At 37.7% G+C, this 18024-nt stretch overlaps 1 long non-coding RNA gene across 2 annotated transcripts; it reads right to left on the bottom strand.

The window, feature by feature from the left end:
- Positions 1-361: 361 nt before the first annotated feature.
- On the bottom strand, positions 362-17943 carry LOC122230979. Of its 2 annotated transcripts, none has more exons than XR_006208046.1 (3): positions 17857-17943; positions 11931-12043; positions 362-420 (listed from the first exon to the last, which is right to left on the bottom strand). It is a non-coding gene; the product is annotated as an uncharacterized LOC122230979 (long non-coding RNA). The 2 variants fall into 2 exon arrangements; XR_006208043.1 differs by lacking the exon at positions 362-420 and adding an exon at positions 9497-9588.
- Positions 17944-18024: the final 81 nt, after the last annotated feature.

The raw sequence follows: 18024 nt of genomic DNA, 5'->3' as shown, positions 1-18024 counted from the left end.
AACTTGAATGTCTTACTAGCATGGTTTTACTGTGTTGACCTCCTTTAATCCATGCAGACCATTTCCTTTTTATATTGGGAGATATATTATCACTTTACTTCTTCCAGGGTCCCTTAATGATTACTGGTGAAGAACAGTGCTACTACCCCTTTGTGGTGAAAGACTTTCCCCAGAGTCACCCAGACAACTTGCAGACCTCTCTGTTTAGGATGATCTTTTCAGAACCAACAGAAGAGGAGTTTTTCTCCTGGCACAGTGGCTGTGTGGGCAAACAGAGGCTGTGTGACCCAATATATTTGCTTCCCAAAGGAGTGTTTACCTCCAAATTTGCTTTTATAAAGAAGCGATTAGTGGGACCTCCTGCTTTCCAAGATACTCACTTCTTTGGAAGTCTCCTTCTTTGTTATTCTCTTGCCTCAGCTTTGGGAGAGACCAAGATGAGGAGGAAAAGGGAGTTACTAACCAAGGGGTATAAAGTTTCAGTTAAGCATGATGAATAAGCTCTAGAGATCCACTTTACAATATTGTACCTATAGTCAACAATAATGCCTTGTATACTTCTAATTTGTTAAGAGGGTAAATCTCATGTAAAGTGTTCTTACCACAATAAATACAATACATTTAAATAAATAAGTAAAACTGCTATAAAAAAAAAAAAAAGAAAAGAAAAGAACCTACAAGAATAGAGAAAACTGGCTAAGAAACCCAGCCTACCACTTACAAATTTTGCTGACCTGAGCAAAGGACTCAATTTTCCAGGGCCTCAGTCTCCCTACCTATAAAGTGGTGATGCAGGAATCCCCCTGAACAGGGTTATTGAAGGATTCTGATGAGTTAGTTTACAAGATGATAATGGTATTTATTATCTAAGGCTCCTGCAATGGCTTCTGGTGCATGCCAGACACTGGGGATATGTTTTGGTGATTTTTTTAATCAGCAAGTGCATTAGTTTGATACCAAATTGCTTTTCCTTTTGATATTAACACAAGCTGCTGAAGAAGCAGACAAAGGAAGCAGAAGTAAATACCAGAGACTATTGACAATTTCTCCTAATTCCCTGAGGTCTGCTTTTACCTCTCTCCTTTGTTTAGGGCCTTTTGCTTTTAGCCTGTAGGCAAGGCAAATAAACACTGTTTACAAGATATTTGAGTTCCTCCATGCCCTGACAACATTTCTTTTCACCTCCTCTCCACCAGAAAGGCCATAGCAATGACCAAAATGGCTTGCAACAAAAGGAGACTGTCAGTGGAGAGTTACATGTCCATTAATTCTCCCAGGAAGGATTCTGATTTAAGGTATTGTTCTTTAGGAGGATATGGGCGGTGGGTATTAATTTGATTCTGGTTTGATCTGATTTTATCTGATCATAACATAAACATAAAATCCTTCCTAAAGTGAAAATGTCCCCATTAATATTTTCTCATATACATATACATGTTCTCAGAAAAAAATGAGAATAAAGTATAAGAAAAAAAGAGAAACAACCCACAAGAGTATCACCTAGAAATTCTTTTATTAATAGAAAGCATTTCAATCTATGCATATACCATGAAATTTCTTGCTAGACTCCTATTGATGGCTGTTTAAGTTGTTTATAGTTTTTAAAAATAAAAACCTTTATATCAATGTTTATAAGCAGCATTATTCACAATAGCCAAAAAGTGGAAACAGTTCAAATGCCCATCAATAGTTTAATGGATGCACAATATGTGATATATTCATGCAATGGAATATTATTCAGCCATAAACTTTTGATACATGCTGCAACAGGATGAACCTTGAAAATATGCTAACTGAAAGAAGTCAACACTAAAGGCCACATATTGTATGATTCCATTTATATGAAGTGAATAGAATCAGCAAATCCACAAAGACAGAAAGCAGATTAATCTTTCCCAGAGAAGGAGTATATTGTGAGTGACTGTTCATGGGTACAGGGTAACTTTTGTGGGGAGGAGGGGTGGTGGTAATAAAATATTCTGAAATTAGATAGTGGTGAATGATGCAAAACTTTGTGAATATACTAAAAACCATTGAATTGACTCTTTAAAAGGATGAACTTTATGGTATGTGAATTACATCTTAATAAAACTGTTATTTTAAAAAAACTCAAGGGAAGAAAGCATTCAAGAAAAATATCTAGAGGTCAAAAGTCAGTGGCTGCCCAAATGCCAAGCTTCTGTTGTAACAAATAACTTTGGCAAGAATGGTTTGAATTGCCTGGTGACATTGAAAATCATATTGAGTAGTAAAGGGGAGGTGACAAACTATAGACTGAGTCTAGACAACTCTTTCAAGAACTTTTGATGGGAAAGGAGGAGAAAAATAGGGCAATAACTGGAGAGGAAGTGAAGAGGAAAGGTGTTTAATTTTGGGCTCTGGTTTTGTTTTCATTTGGATAGTAAAGAGACTCCTGCAGGACTGAATGCTGATGGAGAAGGTCCAGTAGAGTAGGACAGTGGCATGAGAGGACAATACATAAATGGCAATTCTTGAGACATTGGGTGGTAGAGGTTGGGATTTGAAGATGATAGAGAGTTTGAAAGAGATGCTGTGGAAAAAAAGGAGAGAGATGACTAGGACACTAGGAAGTAATACTTTGGGGCAGCTCTAAGGGTGCCACAGGGCCTTGAATTTATGATAATATTCATTCATTCACAATGCTAGACACCAACGCTATGCTAAGGACAGCATACGAAGTCATGTGCTTTTTTGTGTGCGTGGTGATCTAGGGCTGGGGTTTTGCAAGGAGACTGCAGTGGAGAAAAAGAACTGAGGATGTTGGCAGGAGAGTGAAAGACCACACTGGTTAAGACAGAGAGGGAGGCAAATGCATTTAGAAAGTGGTAAATATAAGGGCGCCTGGGTGGCTCAGTTGGTTAAGTGTCTGACTTCGGCTCAGATCATGATATTGTGGTCCGTGAGTTCCAGCCCCACGTCGGGCTCTGTGCTGACAGCTCAGAGCCTGGAGCCTGTTTCTCATTCTGTGTCTCCCTCTTTCTCTGCCCCTCCCCCAATCGTGCTCTGTCTCTCTCAAAAATAAATAAACATTAAAAAATTAAAAAAAAAAAGAAATGGGTAAATATAGAAGACACTAGAAGAGTGAGTGACTGGAAGTCTTTGTAAGGTCAAACAATAATAAAAATGCCTATGATTTATGGCATGTTTCCTCAGCAGCATCATGCTAAACGTTATGGGTTATATTATCCATTCAGTAACAACTGCTATTTTCATTAAAAAAAAAAACACAACACGAAAACAGAAGCTTAGAGAGATTAAGAAACTTGGTCAACTTCATACATCTTGAACATGGCAGAATTGGTCTTCAGCCTAGGTCATCTGCTTCCAGAGCTCTTGCTGTAACTGTTGGGCTACTTCACAGCTATAGGTATTATATGAGTAGCTGAGTCAGAAAATTGAAAGGATAGGAGTTGTGTTTGTCAAATTGTGATGTTCACATTTAGGAAATCATAGATGAACATTTCAAACAATGACAAAGGAACAGGGCATATCCATGGGATGTGGGCAGCAGATTTAGAATGGGAGGGAAGGTCATTGCAGTTATGGAAATAAAGGGAGGTTTGGGGACAGCTTTTGGATATGTTGTCCACCTGTATGCTCAAGTCTCTGGGAATGTTAGCAGAACCTGGAATGGAGAGGAGAACTGTGAATTAGACTCTAAAGTCTATAATAAATGAAGGGTAATGAAAAGAAAGTTGGTGGAGGGCAGTGACACCAGAAGGGTAACCGTGCTACGGGATGATGGCTGAGAGATGGTATGGAAGTGTCAGTGAGGACCATATCCCAATGCCGAGGTTTGTGAAGTTTGAGAAAATTAACAGACTCCACTGGAAACAGCAGAACTATTCTGAGAACAGAGCTGGGGTTCACTTTCAGGCAGTAGGCCTGGACTTTTTTTTTGGATTCCTTTGAAAGGTACTTGAGGATTTGATGGAAACCACGGACTTGTTCCCAAGAAACTGCATGTAAACACATATATACACAAAAATTGCATACAATGTATTCTGTTGAATGGAAAATTGATTTCTTTTCAGAGACAGAATGTAAAATCAATCTCTGCAAATAACTACATCTTTCAATCTTTGATTTTCATACAAAGAAGGAATGGTCATTTCCCAAAAAAATTAACATAATTCCAAACTATTCAAATTTTAAAAGTAACTTTTAATGTGCTTTAAAGCAACCTTAATGGGAAAACTCAGGTTTATTCACAAAAAGGAGAGAGTGAGAGTCAGGATGGATGGATGGAAGGAAGGAAGGAAGGTAAGAAGGAAAGAAGGAAGGAAGGAAAGAAGGGAAAGGAGAGAAATGTTGAAAGACTGATGCAGAAATGTACTTGTCCAAGGATTTCTTAGACATTTATCTTTATTTTGATGGCAAGACATATGGAACCCTCTGACTTTAAAAGTTTGAGGTGGGGGTGCCTGGGTGGCTCAGTCAGCTGAGCATCTGACTTCGGCTCAGGTCATGATCTCACGGTTCGTGAGTTTGAGCCCTGCGTCAGGCTCTGTGCTGACAGCTCAGAGCCTGGAGCCTGCTTCAGATTATGTGTCTCTGTCTCTCCCTCTGTCTCTCCCTCTCTCCAAAATAAATAAACATAAAAAAAATTTAAAAAAAAGTTTGAGCTGGGAAGTGGAACCGAGCCTCTCATAGTTCGCTTTGCCAGATGAAGATGGGCTTGCGTAGGGGATTCTAGAGGTCATCCAAGCCTCCGTGTTGAATAGCTGAATTCATGTAACATCACTTCCTTTGTCCTCAAACCAAAGAAACTACCTTTAAGAAGGACTGTGACACGAATGTTGCCAGTGTCAGTAAGAAAATTATAATGAATTCATGTTTTAATTTCAAGGTTGCCTGAGTAGGAGTAACTTCAAAATTTTTTGTTTTGTTTTGTTTTGTTTTTTAATTTACAGGAATATCTGCAACTTTATGCTTTCAGAGAGCTTAAAGCCTTGCCATTCTTAATTCTAGGCTGTAGAAACACTTTATTACCATGACATTTATATTGTCCTCTATCTCCAGTGTTCTCTGAATGCACATATTCTTGCAATAGAATCTCTGACAATGAGGTAAGACCTTGAGTAAAATGATATACCACATGAATGTGTCTAAATATGGCTTCCAAATAAGGCAAATCATTAATGGACTCTGTTCTGAAAAACTGTTCTTGGAATTGTCTCTCTTTTTTCTGTCAAAAAAAAAAAAAAAGATAAATATTTGCATGGAGGATAATCAGATGCTTCATGATTTGTCCTGTGGAAAATCAGAAAGCTCTGGTATATATGTAAAGAATTTCACAATCTGCTTCCATTTTTTGGTGAAACTTTAGGATAAGCTGGCCAATCATGTTCAGTTTCTGATGAAGTTAATGACTTTCTCAGTGGAAAACAAGATTTGATGCCAATATATACTGATGGAGATAGCAGTGAGTCACATGGACATATGGAGCTTCTTTCTTTACTTAGCTATCAAAAATATCAGGCACACTCCAGTCTCCAGTCTTTTTCACTTGTTCCCTTTGCCTAGAACATTCTTCTTGCAGACATCTGTATAGATCACTCACAACTTCCTTCAGATCTCTGTCAAATGTCATCTTCTTACAGAGGTCCCCTTAATCTCCTTTTATAAAATGGCTTGGAGCCTCCTCCCCCAGCAGATGCTACTCCCTACAAACATGCTTTGTTTTCTCCAAGGCTCTTATCATCATATGACATAATTTATGCTTGTTTCTTTATTGTCTGTTTCTTCCACAGGGACCTGTGCTCCATGAAGCCTGAGCTATGGTAGTTTTGTTCATACCTGTTATGCCCAGCACCTAGAACAATGTTAGTCACAGACTATATAAATTTGTCAAACAAATGTTTCATCTGTTTAAAGTACAAATTTTTGTCTCCAGAAAAGGAGGGTTTCTGTTTATTCCAGTTGTTGCCCTTCACTGTTCACTCTTTACTCGTGCTTGCGGCTTCTCATGAACCCTTCTGGGCTTTCTATCATGGCTCTGCAAGCTGCTGTCTTCTCCCCATGCTGTTCTGCCTCAAGCATAAATAGAGCCTGTTTATTTCCTTCTCCAAGGCTATACTAACATGTTTTACTAAATATGTGAGGCTTTCATAAGAGGATTACAGAGAAGAAAAAGAAAACTTGGAAGTCAGTTCATTTGTCATTATCTGTCGTAAAGGGTTTCTGACTTCTTCTCTTAGCTCTAGCCATCCCACAGGTCGATGCAATCTGTGATCTGTTCTTCAGAGCAGAACCCTTTCTCCTACCTCTTCCCTTTCCTCAGCCTCAGCTACCCCATGAATCTCAATCCCAAAGAAAACAAAGAAATAACTCCTTTCTCTGGCTAAAGAGTTGACAAATGAACATACCCTACCATTAAAAAACAAAGCAAAACGAAACAAGCCAAGTCACTGCCATGATTCACACCTTCCCCAAGGTTAAATAAAATCCTCCTACCATGTCCAGGATCATGAAGCTCCCTACATCACCACACATTATATATATATTTGCAGATGAAACTCTGATTCTGTACATGGAAGTCACATCACTTTTTCCATATGTTCTCTCAATGGCAGGAAGCTTTTTTGTAAAGACCACACAGTTACCTTTCTTTACCTGCTTTCAGATCCCAGAGGAATTGCTCCTTTTTCATATCCTCACATACAAAGAGTGTGGTTCAGCAAAAATGCAATGAGTCAAATCATTGCGTGAGTCAAGGAGCTATCCTTGGTGGCCATAGGATAGAGTGATGGGACTGGTCTTTATCACTTAGGATAGGATCAAAATGACTGTATGTGTCCTGAACAAGAAAAGAAATAACCTGCTTCTGTGTTTAGTATGATATGGGGTTGTCTCCCTTAGTTGGTGGGTAAGATAATTCTCTAAACAAGGCCAGGTGACTGGAATATATGATGAATAGAAAGACTACTATGATCCAGTTTCCTCTTTCTGGGCACATAGAAAACCATGTTTCCCAACCTCATTGCTTTTTGGGTGGGACATCCAATTAATTCTGATCAAAGGATCACTCCCATGTAAGGACCAAAAATGTGTAAGGACCCCATGTGCTATGCACCCTCTGCAGTCGCAACTGAAGAAGGCATAAACTTCCGATGGTGTATCACCAAAATGGTGGAATCCCTGTCAGGCTTGGCCCATGCAGCTGATGGAACAGAATCCACTCTGCCTCAGCAACCAAAGTTAGATGAAAACTCTGAGACAGAAATAAATCTTTATAGTACTAAAACCAAATCAAACCAAACATCAACAAATTCTCACTGCCCCAAAAGACACCTTCACATTTCTTCATTACAGTATTTTTACTTGCAATTATAGTACAAATTAACTCCAAGGACTTCAGTCTTCCATAAACAAAGTGATTAGTTTTCTTCTACCTCAATACAGTTTTCCCTCCATGACACCTCTCTTCCAGAATTTGTAAGTAGTTGCAGTTTTAAAAACAACCTCAGTGATGTATCTATTTTTCTTTCTTTATCTTTTGTTTGTAATGAAAGAATCATCCTAGCTGAATACAGTATTGAAGGTAGTGAGGAGTAACTCTAGAGCCACAGAAAATATTGTGGTAACTGTATTAATAGATGACATTGGTTTGGACAGAGTGATGCCTGTGGGTATGAAGAAAAATGGATGGATTTGAGAGATGTTTAGGAGATTCAATCCATAGGAGTCAAAAGGTAAATAAGCATGGGGTGAAGAGTGAAAGGCACTGAAATTCAAGGATAAATCTTGATTCCTGGCTTGGCGAATTTTTGGTAATGTTTTCATCATTCCAATGCAGTGTTTTCATTAAAAAAAAAAAAAAACACTCAAAACCAAAGACCAAAAACAGTCCAAAAATTCAAGGTAAACATTTATGTTTGCTAGATTCATGCTTCCATTCATACAAATCTTTCAGCACAAAAAATATTGTGGTAAAACCAAAGGATATGGAAGCATCCTTATAATTTATTTCCTTTGAAGTTTTCTGTAACTTTAGGCTTACAGTAAGCAATGATACATCTCTTTAATCACAAAACAGACTTTTATTTAATTTTTGTCAATGGAAAACAATTCTAGACATCGTAATATGGTTTTAGTGATGATCTTATAGTACTTGATTATATACACAAAGCAACCTAGACCTTTTAAGTAGATGATACTCTTATAATATGGCAACTTTTTAAAAAAGTCATATTTTAAAATAACAGAAAGAAAATTTAAAAATTAATATTTTTAAACATGTTACTGAGCCCATGAAGCATTGTTCACAGACCTCACATTGGAACTTTAGAGTACTAACCAAAGTGGAAGATGCATTTTTCAGGAAGTTGATGTGGCTAGTCAGATTGGTGTTCCAGAGAACACAGTTGAAAAATTTGGGAGGAAGAGGGAAGAGTAGAGCATGTGTTGGTGACAAGAAGACTTAGTATGTTAACTAACAAAGATGACTGGAATGTGAAGGATCTTATTTGAAGATTGACACACGATACATATTAGCCATTTTCTCACTGAAGGGAAAATGCATGTGTCTCAGAAGTTACCAAGGACTTGGACCAGTTGCAGTTCTAAAGAAATCTTGGTATCTCAGGATGGGAAACTTTGCCTTGTAGAAGGAGTAAGTAGGACTCCATACTGATAACTTGGAACCTTGGGAGCAGCTAACATATCTTGAAAGCATTTCAGAATTGTTTAATGCTTCTTTCTTTTAATGCTTTACCTTGCCCTCAATAGTCGTTAATAAGGACATGTAAAGGAAGCACACTGCTCTTTGTTTACATTAATCTGGAAATAAGAAACATAGATTCCTTAAAAGAAAATCCACCAATTTCCCTTTCATATCTGTTACCAAAGTCCCTTACGGAATGCATATCTCTTTTGAGAATCTCTTTTCATTCCAATATTTTTGAAGTGATTGTACCTGGCTTGTTGAAAGGATTCAAACATTTACTTATGTCTTTCATACAAATGGCATACATTTCTTCTGTCATTTCATATAATGACACTTGATTATGTTGTTTCTGTTTTTCTCTGCCATGGTTCCCTATTACTTTCCTCTATATACCTTTCATAATTTAACAAAACAACATTTGCAAATTTGATTAATATCTATTATCTATATCTATCTATATCTATCTATCTATCTATCTATCTATCTATCTATCTATCTGATTAATATCTATCTCTAGACTATAGATGTCAAGGGAACAGGAATGTTTGTTCTGTTTCCTCTTGTATCCCCAGGGCCAGCATGGGCAGTTGCATGAGAAAAATAATTTCAATGTATGCCTTTTGCCCCCTTTCTATCTTTTTTTTTAAACATAATTTCTAGGAAAGAAACATTTTCATCTCTCTGTGGCAGAACATTTCCTCACTTGATAGAGGAATCTGACCACGTATACAAGGAACAAATTGTGCAAGATAGTCAACAGTGCATGAGTAAATAATTAATTAATTAATTAAAAAAAATACTTGGGTGTTCATTCTTCGAATCAGATGTATGCATTGTTGACTTCTCATTGATATGGTTTGATTTTCTCTTTGATGGGATACCTGAACTTCTCTTTGTTGCTGAAAAGAGAAAAGAGGCAGATGTCATTAGATCTTGGTTTCATTTCTGGATTTATATATGACTTTGGGTAAGTCACAAACTGTGAGCCTAAGCCTTGTCAGCTATAAAACAGAAAAACTCACATGACTATATTTTTCCCCCACGGAATACTGTGAAGATAAAATGAGATAATTATACATGAATATTTTGTTGGTAAAAGTATCATCGTTATATCTATATATATCACACAATACATATCTATTCATGTATATGAATATGTACATATACATTAAATGCTTTTACCAATAAAATATTCATGTATAAACATACACAGACATAAATAATCATTTCTCTTGGTCTGGCTGTACATACAGTCAATATTCAAATGATAGGAGATGACTACATAAAAATGATAAAAATGATGATGGTAACTATTTTTTGGCATTTTGTAATATGCCAAGCATTGGGCTAAATGCTTTACATATATTTTATTATTGATTTCTCACAAAAATATGTTAATCATTTTTTCCTTTCCTACTTTTACTCCTCTCATTCTCTCTTGAACTCAATGAAATTAGAAGTCGTTATTCAGCAATTCACTGAAACTTTTCTTCTCAGGGTCACCAGTGGCCTCTGTGTTGACAGTGTTCGATTCTGCTCCCCTCTCACCCACACTTCTGCAGCATATGACAGATCATTCTCTCTTTCTTGAAGAAGTTTATTTGCTCACCTCTGACACTACCTTCCCATGATTTTCATCTTCTTGACCTCTAAATATTGGAAAACCCTAGAGGTCAGACCCAGGACCTTTTTTCTTTTCTATTTTCACACATTCCTACGGGGATCCCACTCAGTCCTGATAGCTTAGCTATATTTATACCCTGATAATGCCCAAATTTTAAGGTACATTCTTCACCTCTTTCCTGAATGTATACTTGTATATCCAATGGCCTACTGAATATTCCCATATGAATGTCTAGTGAGTATCTCTAAGCTTTTTATAGTCTCCCTCCTTTTTACCTATTTCTTCAGTCTCCATTCACCCAGTTAGCTCCTTAGGCCCAGAACTTTGGAATCATTCCCATTTTCTTTCTCACAACTCACATTAAATCTATCAAAAGTTGTATTCAATCTGCCTTCAAACGCACCATGAGTATAACCATTCTTAGCAGCTGCCAAATGCTATCTTCCTATTTTAAGCCACCACCATTTTTTGCCTGTACTATTGCAGTTACCTTTACTTGGTCATCCTGTATCTATTCCTGGTTCCCTAGAGCCTATTCTCCACATAGGAGTCGAAGTTATTCTTTCAAAACATAAATTGGATCATGATACACAGATCAAAAATGTCCAATGGCTTCTCGTCACAGAGGAAAATCCAGAACGCTACTATGGCATATAGTTTCTATGAGTTAATCCCTGGCTATCTTTTTATTCAGCTCATAAGTCACTGAGAGCCAGTCCGACATATCTTGCTTTTCCTCAAAATTGCCAGAGTATTCCAGACTGGGGATGTTTGCATTTGCTCTTTCTTCTGCTTGGAGAGCTCTTTTCCAGGTATTCACCTGGATCACTGCCTCATATCTTTCCAGTCTCTGCTGAAACAGGGCCTCTTCAGAGGCCTTAGAAGCCCCTGCTCTTGTCTGACTACCATCAGCTCTTCCAGAATTATTTTCTTCAGGACAATTACTGCTATCAGAGATGATATTTCATTTCAACTTTTTAATTGTAAGCTGCATGAGTGTAGTTCACTGTAGTATTCTTACAATCTAAAACAGACCTTGGAATATAACAGTGTAAAATAAAAAATAAATATCTTACTTTTGGAGAATGTTCTATCATCAGTCTGATTTGCTTGTTTTTTAAATTTTTTTAAATCTTTATTTATTTTTGAGAGAGAGAGGGAGAGAGACAAAACATGAGTGGGGGAGCGGAAGAGAGAGAGGGAGACACAGAATCTGAAGCAAGCTCCAGGCTCTGAGCTGTCAGTGCAGAGCCTGACGTGGGGCTCGAACCCACAAGCCGTGAGATCATGACCTGAGCTGAAGTTGGACGCTTAACCTACTGAGCCACCCAGGTGCTCCCCCCCCACCTTTTTTTTTTTTTTAATTTTTTTAATGTTCATTTATTTATTTTTTTAAATAGGAAGGGTGACTGAGACTCAGAATAGTCAAGTCACTTTGACAAGATCACATCATTAGTAAATGGCATAGTCAGGATTTGGATGCTGAACTTGCACTTTAAGCCACTATGCCATACAATACTATACTGTCTTCACTTGATACGCAATTATGTCAAAAATTCAGGAACCCCAAATTTTCATAAACATTTTGTCAAAATACTTGTATATATGTATGCTCACATTTCAGCATTTGTTGCCTTTCTAGGATTCTCTTCAGTCCTGCACACATCCATACTCGACAGCTTACATTTCAGAGTCCCCAAAGGGAGATTTAAAGAAGAGAAAACCACCTTCTGAAACACATCGATGCAAAGACTGTTAAAAATAATCAATGACACATCACTGACAATTGGATAAATGCACAGATGCTAAGAATTTCAGACTAGAAAGTGAAAGTGATCTAGGCAGGTGACTTTTATCTCTCTGATCCCGTGTTCAAGCTTCACAGAGGCCTGAAGCTGTATTTAAACCATAACACCATTACAAAAAGAGCCATTGACTTCAGCATTAGAGAAGACCTAAGGCCAGTTCCTGAAGTCAGGTTTTACTGATTTTTAACACTAAAAAGATTTCTCTAAAAGCATATCTGGCAATTGTCTTTTTAAGGTGTTCTTAAGAAATGCTAAGTTCTTTTCTCTTTTAACATTTCCATTTTGTCTTCATTTAAGGAAAGCCTTGAGTCTGAAAGTCAAAGCATGCAACATAGCAGTTGTGTCTAGATTTATGTCAATGATTCGATGAAAGTAGAATAACCAGTCTTTTTTGTTACGTGATACAGAGTTGGATATTTGAAAATATCTGAATATTATCTGAAAAAATGTTCACTTGTCCATGAAATACAATGATCATTAACATTTATGGACTTCTGCTTCTGTCGCTGCTAGTTGTGTGACCTTGTTTACATTACTTAACGTTTTCTTGCATGTCAGTTTCCTGATTTGTAGACTGGAGATAATACCAGTGCCAATTTCGGTGAAGGTTAGATGAGATAAATGTTAAGCACTCAGCGTCTCACGCAGTGTGAGGGTTCCAGAAGAACCAGCTATTATAATGTGTGACTACCAGATCAAGGTTTCTTACCCTTGGCACCATTGACATTTTGGATCAGATGATCCATTCGGGTGGGGTGCTATACTATGTACTGTAGAGTGCCTAGCAGCATCCCTGGCCTCTAGCTACTAGATTCCAGTAACAGCCACCCCATCCCAGCTGTGACAACCAAAAAATGTCTTCAGACATCGCCAGATGTTCCCTGGGGGACAAAGCACCCCGTGTTGAGGACAACTAGTAGACTAATGCTCTGTATATAGTATCTCACTGGCTTTTTCACAAGTTTATGGGGTAATTAATTATTTTATCCCCATTTTAATAAATGAGGAAAGTAGAATTTAGGAACATTAATTATTTGCCCAAAGACACACAAGACATGCTTGTGAAGATTAAGTTGTTACTGGAATCTGACTGCCTGACAACAAAGCTGGGATGGCGTTAGTTAGGTATGGCTCCAGCTGGTGGGTTGCTCCTGTGTACAATGCCCAGAAACCGACATCCCCTTGCATTTCTGCTATCCCCTGCTCAGGAGTCTATAGTGGGCTTGCTCTACGTGGCTTTATAGCTCAATGGCCTTCTTCTTTACGACGTGCTGTTCTCTCTGCATTAAAGAATGCTGTACTTTTCTATCAGGATCTGCTGACGAGTGAGGCTTCTCTCTCAAAAGCATTCTCACCTTAATGGTAAAGCAGACGTTTCCACCCTTAACTGCCAATAGATCCAATCTGCACTCCTGATACTTTTCAAAGACAGTTAACAGTGAACTGACTTTTGCTTCACATTTATTACAAGTTTAAATGAAAAGAATGAATTCAGAAATTTTACCGAAAGAATCTGTAGTGCTTTGAGGACAAGGTAGAGAATAAACAAATTAACAAAATAAACTGATAAGCCTTCCCTTGTTTAAAAATTAAGGACAGACAACTCCTAAATTGTATGTGAGTATGCTTACCTGGGCCTTTCCTAGATGTTTCCTGGTCTCAGGTTTCTAAGTTCTTTCTATTTTTAATGATGCAGATTTGTATTCAGGTAAGGGGAGGCAGAGAGGGATAGTAATTTGTTTTCCCATCTTTATCTTACTGGACTTCTCTGCTGCATTTTTCACTTTAGTGGTTCCCATAATAGTACTTTGTTATGGTTTCTCCTCTTACCCCTGGTCAACACCTTGCTGTTTTCTTCCTTGGCTACTTTTGTTTTGTCGATCTCTTAAATTATTGTACCCCAGAGTTGGGACCTCAATCCATAACTCGTCTCACTTTCTGTATTCTTTGGGCAATCTTATCCAGTCTCCTGGTTTCAGATACTGTTATTTTCCAGTGGATTCCAATTCTGTGTCTTTAAATTAGCCCTGTGCCCTGAGCTTCAAACTCATCTGTCCAATTATTAGCTGGGCATCTCTGTAGGAATGTTCCACGGGCACTTGTTTCCACATGTTCCCCCTAAAGTGGATCCTTTGCCTCAGCTGGTGGCACCACCATCCACCCGGTTCCTCAAAACAGTACTTGTGCATCCTATAAAATCTGCAATCTCTCATGTCTCTGTCAGATGCCTCATCAATCACCAAGTTCTGATTATTATACTCCTTCTACAAAGATTCAATTCATCTTCTTTTTGCACATTTCCTGTTATCGTCATTATCTTCCATTGGAATTGTTGCCTTCACCTCCCAAAAGGCCATGAGGATAAAATAGCAGGCAGGTTGTTAATAGTGGCAGTGAACCTTGCTTGATGTGGTTTCTGCCTATCTTTCTGTCACTGATTCCATGGCTTGCCTTACACTGGGCACTTGGGCAACACTGAACTGTTTATGGTTGTCTCTGCCTAATGGATTGATTTTCACTTCCTGCCTTTATTCAACTGTCCCCTTTGTATGGAATGCTCTTTCCCTAATTATCTCATACAGAAAGCTTTTGTTAAACCTTACTGTTCTTTCTCCAATAACCTCGTCCTACAATCCTCCAATACAATTATTTGGTTGCCTTTCTATAGTTATTTGTCGTATTGCTTTATAATCGTTTGATTCTCTATCTCTACCTCTACATATCTTCTGTGAACACCCAGTCAAATTTCGGGGGCAAAACCATAGCGAATACACCATAAATATTTGTGGAGTGAATGACTGCACCAGCTCTCTCACTGAATTGGTAGCAATCTACTTTACTAAAAGAGCTTTTTAAAATAATGATCTCTCAATACAGTTAAAATTTTGTGTGATTTACAGGTAGGGGTTAGCCCTCACTCATAAATTAAGTAGAAGACTATTACTTTATTCATCTAAACATTCCTCAGTAAATGTTTTCTCGGCTTGTGGCAGAGGTCCTGAGCTGTCAAACTAGATGTTGGTATAAACCTTTTATGACACAGGGAGTGATGTGTGGCCAGTGGGATTAGATTCTCAATAGGAAAGTGGCAGTTGGATCCTAGGTCAACATTCTTGATCAAATCTCCGTATCAACATGCTGCTCTTGAAGCTATGCCTCTCGGTATTCCCTCCCACTGAATGATTGGGAAACAATGCCGACAACAAAAGCATATATCTGCTTTAAACTTTTTATATTAAACACACCACTTTATTTAATTTTAATTTTAATTTTTATTTTGAGAGAGAGAGAGAGCGCAGGGGGAGGGGCAGAGGGAGAGGAAGATAGAGAATCCCCAGTAGGCTCCGTACTGTCAGCACACAGCCCAATGTGGGGCTTGATCTCAAGACTGTGAGATCATGACCTGAGCTGACATCAAGAGTCAGACACCTGACTTTGGCTCAGGTCATTGGCTCAGGTCATGATCTGATAGTTCATTCCAGCCCCACATCTGGCTCTCTGCTCTCAGCACAGTGACTGCTTCAGATCTTCTGTCCCCCTCTCTCTCTGCCCTCCCCCCACTCATGTTCTGTCTCTCAAAAATAAATAAACATTAAAAAATATTACAAAAAAGACTTGGACACTTAACAGACTGAGCCACCCAGGCACCCCTAAACACACCATTTTAAAATCCTGAGTCAAAAACATGTAAGTTGCAAAATAGAACTGTTTTCATACTACAAACATATTTTTGGTTTTACCAAAACGTTCATCGCAAAGTTTATCTAAGTGTGAGGTCTCAGTAAATTAAGAAACTATGTGATTGGAGTTTATAGTATGTTTTGTTATTGACCGCTTTTACTCCAAAACTCAAGAAGTTTCATAATTATTTTCTTTGTCAAAAATCTTTCTTACTAATGCCTGAAAGACATCGATACAGTTGTAAATAGTGTCACAAAGATGTCGAACTTGACTCAGGTGGATCAACAAGCCATTATTCCTCTCATTTGTACTCATTTTTAATGATCAGCAACTGAGCCTGACAGTATTTTTGTGACACTTTCAATCTATAGGACTGAGAGAGCTGCTGTTTATCCCCATCTCACCGGAGACATTAGCATTAACAAGCTGATTCCTGCACTGCCTGTGCCAGCTACGGGTCACATTGGTGTGAAGGCATCTGTCTCTTGGGTGGGCCATGCCATCTCTATTTTTCAGACAACAGCTGGCCGAGGGATCTCACACTATTAACATCAATGTGAACTGAATGCCAGCTACCTGCATTACGACCTTCGGTGCAGGAAGGGAAGCGTGGCACACATGTTGCCCATAAGAAGCAGGCGTTACATATGGCACGTGAACAAAAGAAGTCATTAGACTTTCCTTGTCCATATCCAGTCAACGGACACTGTCGCAGCCACTATTTTAAATCAAGACAAACTATTCAGGGCTACCCACACATTGATTTTAGAGTGGCATGATTTTCCTTTCTAATAGTTTATAGATGTCTGCTGCAAAACAACTAGGGTTTATTCATTAAAACAATTACTTTGATTTTCAATCACATACATTCTTTGAGATCCACTAATATTAATAATATTTTTGTGTGCTTCTGTGCTAAAGAGGGAGGAAAAGAAAATTACCATATTCTTTTCAGTATGAGAATTCTCTCTGTTCTTGGTGGAGAAACTAAGCTCTCTGAGCAAATATGACCCTGAAGAACAGTTCTTACCAGAAAAATATATTATTGCATTACTATTTACTGAAATTTTTATAAAGTAGTTCTGATTGGCAGATCTCTACATAATAAGTGTTAAATAGTTTTCTTCTTTACTTCCAGTGAACCCCATGGTCCTTTGCACTTTCGGTCTCAGATTAAGATAATATCTGATCAGTTTGCTAATTGCTGGTGGTCTAGAATATCTCCCTAACATTTCTTCCTGCTTCAAGCAAAGGATGAATAAATAGTATTCTTTAAATTCGTGGCTACACAATGGCAGAACAAAACAGTTGAAAGTTGAAAACTGGTTATTTCCCTTGTTTTAGGTGAAAAGAAAGACAAGGGAAAACATCTATTATTTAAACTTAATTTTTAAAATGAGCTGAATTAGTTACTTGTGGATGTACAAAGTTAAGCTGGATTAGAAATACATGTTTTGAGGGAACATTTTTCTTACTTCATACTTCAAGAAATAATTGCATATCCAATATTTTCTCGTGTGAAAAGATGAGTTCTTTTTGCTATTTTCATCATTTGGAAAACAAAACCATCAGAATCACTTTTTTTAAAATTTTTTGATCCCCAAAGAAGTAACAGTGTTATCATCAAATTGAAGAGGTGGATAAATGCTAGAATAACATAAACAGATGCCATCGTATATAAATAAGCCAATTTAAAGTAATTGAGTAAAGGAAAGGCTCTATTGCTTTCTTAATTTTTTCCTAAACACTTTATTTCATTGTAACATGTACTGGGCCTACATGTTTTAATGTTCTTTTTCTTGTTACGTCCCCCTCTGGGGTTTCAGTCCAGTAAATTCAAAAATCATTGCCTTTTGGGGATTTATTGGTATTTAAAAGCAGATCTCAACATCATACAAATTGCCGTTGTAGTCTGTGTAAGGTAATGGTCAATAAATGAGAATAAGAACACTAAAGCTAGATTGTGAGGAAAGAAAGGGAAAAAAAGCTTACTACATTCTTTCTAAACAAACAAAAAGGCATAATTGGAAAAATTCATTTTTATGTTTCCTTACATTAGATGGGACCACTGAGTGAAACATTCACTGATGAATTACTCCTGTAATCTGTGTAGGAAAAACAGCTACTGGCAAATTAAAGAGTCCTGGAACAGAGCCATGAGAACTAAATGGCTAAAAATGAAAACAGGCAAACATTTGAGAGTATTCTACAGAATACAGATC

The sequence above is a fragment of the Panthera tigris genome, chromosome A1 (genome assembly GCF_018350195.1).
Source record: "Panthera tigris isolate Pti1 chromosome A1, P.tigris_Pti1_mat1.1, whole genome shotgun sequence".
NCBI lineage: Eukaryota > Metazoa > Chordata > Mammalia > Carnivora > Felidae > Panthera > Panthera tigris.
This window is presented reverse-complemented; position numbering and strand designations above follow the sequence as displayed.